This window comes from Triturus cristatus, chromosome 4_1 (assembly GCF_964204655.1).
Source record: "Triturus cristatus chromosome 4_1, aTriCri1.1, whole genome shotgun sequence".
In the NCBI taxonomy this organism is placed as follows: domain Eukaryota; kingdom Metazoa; phylum Chordata; class Amphibia; order Caudata; family Salamandridae; genus Triturus; species Triturus cristatus.
This window is the reverse complement of record NC_140585.1, coordinates 119,233,743-119,243,782: the sequence shown is the minus strand read 5'-3', so window position 1 is coordinate 119,243,782 and position 10,040 is coordinate 119,233,743. Positions and strand designations below refer to the sequence as shown.

Genomic DNA, 10,040 nt, shown 5'->3' with positions numbered 1-10,040 from the left:
ATGTAAATTGTTTTTGATGGTATGGTCTGTGCAGATTGAAATATTCAGAGCATATTCTGACTTTTAGTTAACACATCTGTAAGCAATTTGGCCATCACTGAATTCAACGTTTATCTCAATCGTAATAGAGAAGGATAATGACAAATATAGTTTACAATGTTATTAAGTACATCATTTTATTTAATTGTGTGAATAAAAGGAATCGTCTCCCCGTCGGGGAATTGAACCCCGGTCTGCCGCGTGACAGGCGGGGATACTGACCACTATACTAACGAGGACATATTGGCTTCAGTTCAACAGTGCTCACCTCCATGAGGTTAGGGCATGCCCTCAATCAATTCACAGTATTGTAATAGGCAGCTTTGCTTCTTTTGGTTAGGAGAAGCAATCTTTTTTCATAAATGATTACAAATCAGAAATTCCTAGCCAAAAATAATCTGCTTTAATAAGAAATGATTGATTAAAATAAATACCTATTTATCGATCTGTCTATCTATCTTTCTATCTATCTATGTATATGTATATATATATATATATATATACAATCAGCTCACTTTACCATTTGCAGCTTATAACCATTTACCACCAGGGGTCACTACTAACAAAAAGCATCCACTCCACTTCTAAATCTAGCCCCTAGAGTTGAGCAGAAGCATAAGATTCCCCACTGCTTCATTCCATTTCCATTAGATTATAGATGTAAATTGTTTTTGATGGTATGGTCTGTGCAGATTGAAATATTCAGAGCATATTCTGACTTTTAGTTAACACATCTGTAAGCAATTTGGCCATCACTGAATTCAACGTTTATCTCAATCGTAATAGACAAGGATAATGACAAATATAGTTTACAATGTTATTAAGTACATCATTTTATTTAATTGTGTGAATAAAAGGAATCGTCTCCCCGTCGGGGAATTGAACCCCGGTCTCCCGCGTGACAGGCGGGGATACTGACCACTATACTAACGAGGACATATTGGCTTCAGTTCAACAGTGCTCACCTCCATGAGGTTAGGGCATGCCCTCAATCAATTCACAGTATTGTAATAGGCAGCTTTGCTTCCTTTGGTTAGGAGAAGCAATCTTTTTTCATAAATGATTACAAATCAGAAATTCCTAGCCAAAAATAATCTGCTTTAATAAGAAATGATTGATTAAAATAAATACCTATCTATCGATCTGTCTATCTATCTTTCTATCTATCTATGTATATGTATATATATATATATATATATATATATATATATATACTATCAGCTCACTTTACCATTTGCAGCTTATAACCATTTACCACCAGGGGTCACTACTAACAAAAAGCATCCACTCCACTTCTAAATCTAGCCCCTAGAGTTGAGCAGAAGCATAAGATTCCCCACTGCTTCATTCCATTTCCATTAGATTATAGATGTAAATTGTTTTTGATGGTATGGTCTGTGCAGATTGAAATATTCAGAGCATATTCTGACTTTTAGTTAACACATCTGTAAGCAATTTGGCCATCACTGAATTCAACGTTTATCTCAATCGTAATAGACAAGGATAATGACAAATATAGTTTACAATGTTATTAAGTACATCATTTTATTTAATTGTGTGAATAAAAGGAATCGTCTCCCCGTCGGGGAATTGAACCCCGGTCTTCCGCGTGACAGGCGGGGATACTGACCACTATACTAACGAGGACATATTGGCTTCAGTTCAACAGTGCTCACCTCCATGAGGTTAGGGCATGCCCTCAATCAATTCACAGTATTGTAATAGGCAGCTTTGCTTCCTTTGGTTAGGAGAAGCAATCTTTTTTCATAAATGATTACAAATCAGAAATTCCTAGCCAAAAATAATCTGCTTTAATAAGAAATGATTGATTAAAATAAATACCTATTTATCGATCTGTCTATCTATCTTTCTATCTATCTATGTATATGTATATATATATATATATATATATATATATATACAATCAGCTCACTTTACCATTTGCAGCTTATAACCATTTACCACCAGGGGTCACTACTAACAAAAAGCATCCACTCCACTTCTAAATCCAGCCCCTAGAGTTGAGCAGAAGCATAAGATTCCCCACTGCTTCATTCCATTTTCCATTAGATTACAGATGTAAATTGTTTTTGATGGTATGGTCTGTGCAGATTGAAATATTCAGAGCATATTCTGACTTTTAGTTAACACATCTGTAAGCAATTTGGCCATCACTGAATTCAACGTTTATCTCAATCGTAATAGAGAAGGATAATGACAAATATAGTTTACAATGTTATTAAGTACATCATTTTATTTAATTGTGTGAATAAAAGGAATCGTCTCCCCGTCGGGGAATTGAACCCCGGTCTGCCGCGTGACAGGCGGGGATACTGACCACTATACTAACGAGGACATATTGGCTTCAGTTCAACAGTGCTCACCTCCATGAGGTTAGGGCATGCCCTCAATCAATTCACAGTATTGTAATAGGCAGCTTTGCTTCTTTTGGTTAGGAGAAGCAATCTTTTTTCATAAATGATTACAAATCAGAAATTCCTAGCCAAAAATAATCTGCTTTAATAAGAAATGATTGATTAAAATAAATACCTATTTATCGATCTGTCTATCTATCTTTCTATCTATCTATGTATATGTATATATATATATATATATATACAATCAGCTCACTTTACCATTTGCAGCTTATAACCATTTACCACCAGGGGTCACTACTAACAAAAAGCATCCACTCCACTTCTAAATCTAGCCCCTAGAGTTGAGCAGAAGCATAAGATTCCCCACTGCTTCATTCCATTTCCATTAGATTATAGATGTAAATTGTTTTTGATGGTATGGTCTGTGCAGATTGAAATATTCAGAGCATATTCTGACTTTTAGTTAACACATCTGTAAGCAATTTGGCCATCACTGAATTCAACGTTTATCTCAATCGTAATAGACAAGGATAATGACAAATATAGTTTACAATGTTATTAAGTACATCATTTTATTTAATTGTGTGAATAAAAGGAATCGTCTCCCCGTCGGGGAATTGAACCCCGGTCTCCCGCGTGACAGGCGGGGATACTGACCACTATACTAACGAGGACATATTGGCTTCAGTTCAACAGTGCTCACCTCCATGAGGTTAGGGCATGCCCTCAATCAATTCACAGTATTGTAATAGGCAGCTTTGCTTCCTTTGGTTAGGAGAAGCAATCTTTTTTCATAAATGATTACAAATCAGAAATTCCTAGCCAAAAATAATCTGCTTTAATAAGAAATGATTGATTAAAATAAATACCTATCTATCGATCTGTCTATCTATCTTTCTATCTATCTATGTATATGTATATATATATATATATATATATATATATATATACTATCAGCTCACTTTACCATTTGCAGCTTATAACCATTTACCACCAGGGGTCACTACTAACAAAAAGCATCCACTCCACTTCTAAATCTAGCCCCTAGAGTTGAGCAGAAGCATAAGATTCCCCACTGCTTCATTCCATTTCCATTAGATTATAGATGTAAATTTTTTTTGATGGTATGGTCTGTGCAGATTGAAATATTCAGAGCATATTCTGACTTTTAGTTAACACATCTGTAAGCAATTTGGCCATCACTGAATTCAACGTTTATCTCAATCGTAATAGACAAGGATAATGACAAATATAGTTTACAATGTTATTAAGTACATCATTTTATTTAATTGTGTGAATAAAAGGAATCGTCTCCCCGTCGGGGAATTGAACCCCGGTCTCGCGCGTGACAGGCGGGGATACTGACCACTATACTAACGAGGACATATTGGCTTCAGTTCAACAGTGCTCACCTTCATGAGGTTAGGGCATGCCCTCAATCAATTCACAGTATTGTAATAGGCAGCTTTGCTTCTTTTGGTTAGGAGAAGTAATCTTTTTTCATAAATGATTACAAATCAGAAATTCCTAGCTAAAAATAATCTGCTTTAATAAGAAATGATTGATTAAAATAAATACCTATTTATCGATCTGTCTATCTATCTTTCTATCTATCTATGTATATATATATATATATATATATATATATATATACAATCAGCTCACTTTACCATTTGCAGCTTATAACCATTTACCACCAGGGGTCACTACTAACAAAAAGCATCCACTCCACTTCTAAATCTAGCCCCTAGAGTTGAGCAGAAGCATAAGATTCCCCACTGCTTCATTCCATTTCCATTAGATTATAGATGTAAATTGTTTTTGATGGTATGGTCTGTGCAGATTGAAATATTCAGAGCATATTCTGACTTTTAGTTAACACATCTGTAAGCAATTTGGCCATCACTGAATTCAACGTTTATCTCAATCGTAATAGAGAAGGATAATGACAAATATAGTTTACAATGTTATTAAGTACATCATTTTATTTAATTGTGTGAATAAAAGGAATCGTCTCCCCGTCGGGGAATTGAACCCCGGTCTTCCGCGTGACAGGCGGGGATACTGACCACTATACTAACGAGGACATATTGGCTTCAGTTCAACAGTGCTCACCTCCATGAGGTTAGGGCATGCCCTCAATCAATTCACAGTATTGTAATAGGCAGCTTTGCTTCCTTTGGTTAGGAGAAGCAATCTTTTTTCATAAATGATTACAAATCAGAAATTCCTAGCCAAAAATAATCTGCTTTAATAAGAAATGATTGATTAAAATAAATACCTATTTATCGATCTGTCTATCTATCTTTCTATCTATCTATGTATATGTATATATATATATATATATATATATATATATATATACAATCAGCTCACTTTACCATTTGCAGCTTATAACCATTTACCACCAGGGGTCACTACTAACAAAAAGCATCCACTCCACTTCTAAATCCAGCCCCTAGAGTTGAGCAGAAGCATAAGATTCCCCACTGCTTCATTCCATTTTCCATTAGATTACAGATGTAAATTGTTTTTGATGGTATGGTCTGTGCAGATTGAAATATTCAGAGCATATTCTGACTTTTAGTTAACACATCTGTAAGCAATTTGGCCATCACTGAATTCAACGTTTATCTCAATCGTAATAGAGAAGGATAATGACAAATATAGTTTACAATGTTATTAAGTACATCATTTTATTTAATTGTGTGAATAAAAGGAATCGTCTCCCCGTCGGGGAATTGAACCCCGGTCTGCCGCGTGACAGGCGGGGATACTGACCACTATACTAACGAGGACATATTGGCTTCAGTTCAACAGTGCTCACCTTCATGAGGTTAGGGCATGCCCTCAATCAATTCACAGTATTGTAATAGGCAGCTTTGCTTCTTTTGGTTAGGAGAAGTAATCTTTTTTCATAAATGATTACAAATCAGAAATTCCTAGCTAAAAATAATCTGCTTTAATAAGAAATGATTGATTAAAATAAATACCTATTTATCGATCTGTCTATCTATCTTTCTATCTATCTATGTATATATATATATATATATATATATATATATATACAATCAGCTCACTTTACCATTTGCAGCTTATAACCATTTACCACCAGGGGTCACTACTAACAAAAAGCATCCACTCCACTTCTAAATCTAGCCCCTAGAGTTGAGCAGAAGCATAAGATTCCCCACTGCTTCATTCCATTTCCATTAGATTATAGATGTAAATTGTTTTTGATGGTATGGTCTGTGCAGATTGAAATATTCAGAGCATATTCTGACTTTTAGTTAACACATCTGTAAGCAATTTGGCCATCACTGAATTCAACGTTTATCTCAATCGTAATAGAGAAGGATAATGACAAATATAGTTTACAATGTTATTAAGTACATCATTTTATTTAATTGTGTGAATAAAAGGAATCGTCTCCCCGTCGGGGAATTGAACCCCGGTCTTCCGCGTGACAGGCGGGGATACTGACCACTATACTAACGAGGACATATTGGCTTCAGTTCAACAGTGCTCACCTCCATGAGGTTAGGGCATGCCCTCAATCAATTCACAGTATTGTAATAGGCAGCTTTGCTTCCTTTGGTTAGGAGAAGCAATCTTTTTTCATAAATGATTACAAATCAGAAATTCCTAGCCAAAAATAATCTGCTTTAATAAGAAATGATTGATTAAAATAAATACCTATTTATCGATCTGTCTATCTATCTTTCTATCTATCTATGTATATGTATATATATATATATATATATATATATATATATATATACAATCAGCTCACTTTACCATTTGCAGCTTATAACCATTTACCACCAGGGGTCACTACTAACAAAAAGCATCCACTCCACTTCTAAATCCAGCCCCTAGAGTTGAGCAGAAGCATAAGATTCCCCACTGCTTCATTCCATTTTCCATTAGATTACAGATGTAAATTGTTTTTGATGGTATGGTCTGTGCAGATTGAAATATTCAGAGCATATTCTGACTTTTAGTTAACACATCTGTAAGCAATTTGGCCATCACTGAATTCAACGTTTATCTCAATCGTAATAGAGAAGGATAATGACAAATATAGTTTACAATGTTATTAAGTACATCATTTTATTTAATTGTGTGAATAAAAGGAATCGTCTCCCCGTCGGGGAATTGAACCCCGGTCTGCCGCGTGACAGGCGGGGATACTGACCACTATACTAACGAGGACATATTGGCTTCAGTTCAACAGTGCTCACCTCCATGAGGTTAGGGCATGCCCTCAATCAATTCACAGTATTGTAATAGGCAGCTTTGCTTCTTTTGGTTAGGAGAAGCAATCTTTTTTCATAAATGATTACAAATCAGAAATTCCTAGCCAAAAATAATCTGCTTTAATAAGAAATGATTGATTAAAATAAATACCTATTTATCGATCTGTCTATCTATCTTTCTATCTATCTATGTATATGTATATATATATATATATATATACAATCAGCTCACTTTACCATTTGCAGCTTATAACCATTTACCACCAGGGGTCACTACTAACAAAAAGCATCCACTCCACTTCTAAATCTAGCCCCTAGAGTTGAGCAGAAGCATAAGATTCCCCACTGCTTCATTCCATTTCCATTAGATTATAGATGTAAATTTTTTTTGATGGTATGGTCTGTGCAGATTGAAATATTCAGAGCATATTCTGACTTTTAGTTAACACATCTGTAAGCAATTTGGCCATCACTGAATTCAACGTTTATCTCAATCGTAATAGACAAGGATAATGACAAATATAGTTTACAATGTTATTAAGTACATCATTTTATTTAATTGTGTGAATAAAAGGAATCGTCTCCCCGTCGGGGAATTGAACCCCGGTCTCCCGCGTGACAGGCGGGGATACTGACCACTATACTAACGAGGACATATTGTCTTCAGTTCAACAGTGCTCACCTTCATGAGGTTAGGGCATGCCCTCAATCAATTCACAGTATTGTAATAGGCAGCTTTGCTTCTTTTGGTTAGGAGAAGTAATCTTTTTTCATAAATGATTACAAATCAGAAATTCCTAGCCAAAAATAATCTGCTTTAATAAGAAATGATTGATTAAAATAAATACCTATTTATCGATCTGTCTATCTATCTTTCTATCTATCTATGTATATGTATATATATATATATATATATATACAATCAGCTCACTTTACCATTTGCAGCTTATAACCATTTACCACCAGGGGTCACTACTAACAAAAAGCATCCACTCCACTTCTAAATCTAGCCCCTAGAGTTGAGCAGAAGCATAAGATTCCCCACTGCTTCATTCCATTTCCATTAGATTATAGATGTAAATTGTTTTTGATGGTATGGTCTGTGCAGATTGAAATATTCAGAGCATATTCTGACTTTTAGTTAACACATCTGTAAGCAATTTGGCCATCACTGAATTCAACGTTTATCTCAATCGTAATAGACAAGGATAATGACAAATATAGTTTACAATGTTATTAAGTACATCATTTTATTTAATTGTGTGAATAAAAGGAATCGTCTCCCCGTCGGGGAATTGAACCCCGGTCTCCCGCGTGACAGGCGGGGATACTGACCACTATACTAACGAGGACATATTGGCTTCAGTTCAACAGTGCTCACCTTCATGAGGTTAGGGCATGCCCTCAATCAATTCACAGTATTGTAATAGGCAGCTTTGCTTCTTTTGGTTAGGAGAAGTAATCTTTTTTCATAAATGATTACAAATCAGAAATTCCTAGCTAAAAATAATCTGCTTTAATAAGAAATGATTGATTAAAATAAATACCTATTTATCGATCTGTCTATCTATCTTTCTATGTATCTATGTATATGTATATATATATATATATATATACAATCAGCTCACTTTACCATTTGCAGCTTATAACCATTTACCACCAGGGGTCACTACTAACAAAAAGCATCCACTCCACTTCTAAATCTAGCCCCTAGAGTTGAGCAGAAGCATAAGATTCCCCACTGCTTCCTTCCATTTCCATTAGATTATAGATGTAAATTGTTTTTGATGGTATGGTCTGTGCAGATTGAAATATTCAGAGCATATTCTGACTTTTAGTTAACACATCTGTAAGCAATTTGGCCATCACTGAATTCAACGTTTATCTCAATCGTAATAGACAAGGATAATGACAAATATAGTTTACAATGTTATTAAGTACATCATTTTATTTAATTGTGTGAATAAAAGGAAGCGTCTCCCCGTCGGGGAATTGAACCCCAGTCTCCCGCGTGACAGGCGGGGATACTGACCACTATACTAACGAGGACATATTGGCTTCAGTTCAACAGTGCTCACCTCCATGAGGTTAGGGCATGCCCTCAATCAATTCACAGTATTGTAATAGGCAGCTTTGCTTCTTTTGGTTAGGAGAAGCAATCTTTTTTCATAAATGATTACAAATCAGAAATTCCTAGCCAAAAATAATCTGCTTTAATAAGAAATGATTGATTAAAATAAATACCTATTTATCGATCTGTCTATCTATCTTTCTATCTATCTATGTATATGTATATATATATATATATATATACAATCAGCTCACTTTACCATTTGCAGCTTATAACCATTTACCACCAGGGGTCACTACTAACAAAAAGCATCCACTCCACTTCTAAATCTAGCCCCTAGAGTTGAGCAGAAGCATAAGATTCCCCACTGCTTCATTCCATTTCCATTAGATTATAGATGTAAATTGTTTTTGATGGTATGGTCTGTGCAGATTGAAATATTCAGAGCATATTCTGACTTTTAGTTAACACATCTGTAAGCAATTTGGCCATCACTGAATTCAACGTTTATCTCAATCGTAATAGACAAGGATAATGACAAATATAGTTTACAATGTTATTAAGTACATCATTTTATTTAATTGTGTGAATAAAAGGAATCGTCTCCCCGTCGGGGAATTGAACCCCGGTCTCCCGCGTGACAGGCGGGAATACTGACCACTATACTAACGAGGACATATTGGCTTCAGTTCAACAGTGCTCACCTCCATGAGGTTAGGGCATGCCCTCAATCAATTCACAGTATTGTAATAGGCAGCTTTGCTTCCTTTGGTTAGGAGAAGCAATCTTTTTTCATAAATGATTACAAATCAGAAATTCCTAGCTAAAAATAATCTGCTTTAATAAGAAATGATTGATTAAAATAAATACCTATTTATCGATCTGTCTATCTATCTTTCTATCTATCTATGTATATGTATATATATATATATATATATATATATATATATACAATCAGCTCACTTTACCATTTGCAGCTTATAACCATTTACCACCAGGGGTCACTACTAACAAAAAGCATCCACTCCACTTCTAAATCTAGCCCCTAGAGTTGAGCAGAAGCATAAGATTCCCCACTGCTTCATTCCATTTCCATTAGATTATAGATGTAAATTGTTTTTGATGGTATGGTCTGTGCAGATTGAAATATTCAGAGCATATTCTGACTTTTAGTTAACACATCTGTAAGCAATTTGGCCATCACTGAATTCAACGTTTATCTCAATCGTAATAGACAAGGATAATGACAAATATAGTTTACAATGTTATTAAGTACATCATTTTATTTAATTG

At 34.9% G+C, this 10,040-nt stretch overlaps 1 non-coding gene across 1 annotated transcript; it reads right to left on the bottom strand.

Moving 5' to 3' along the window:
* Positions 1-9,350: 9,350 nt before the first annotated feature.
* Positions 9,351-9,422, bottom strand: TRNAD-GUC (transfer RNA aspartic acid (anticodon GUC)). Its single transcript has one exon. It is a non-coding gene; the product is annotated as a tRNA-Asp (tRNA).
* Positions 9,423-10,040: the final 618 nt, after the last annotated feature.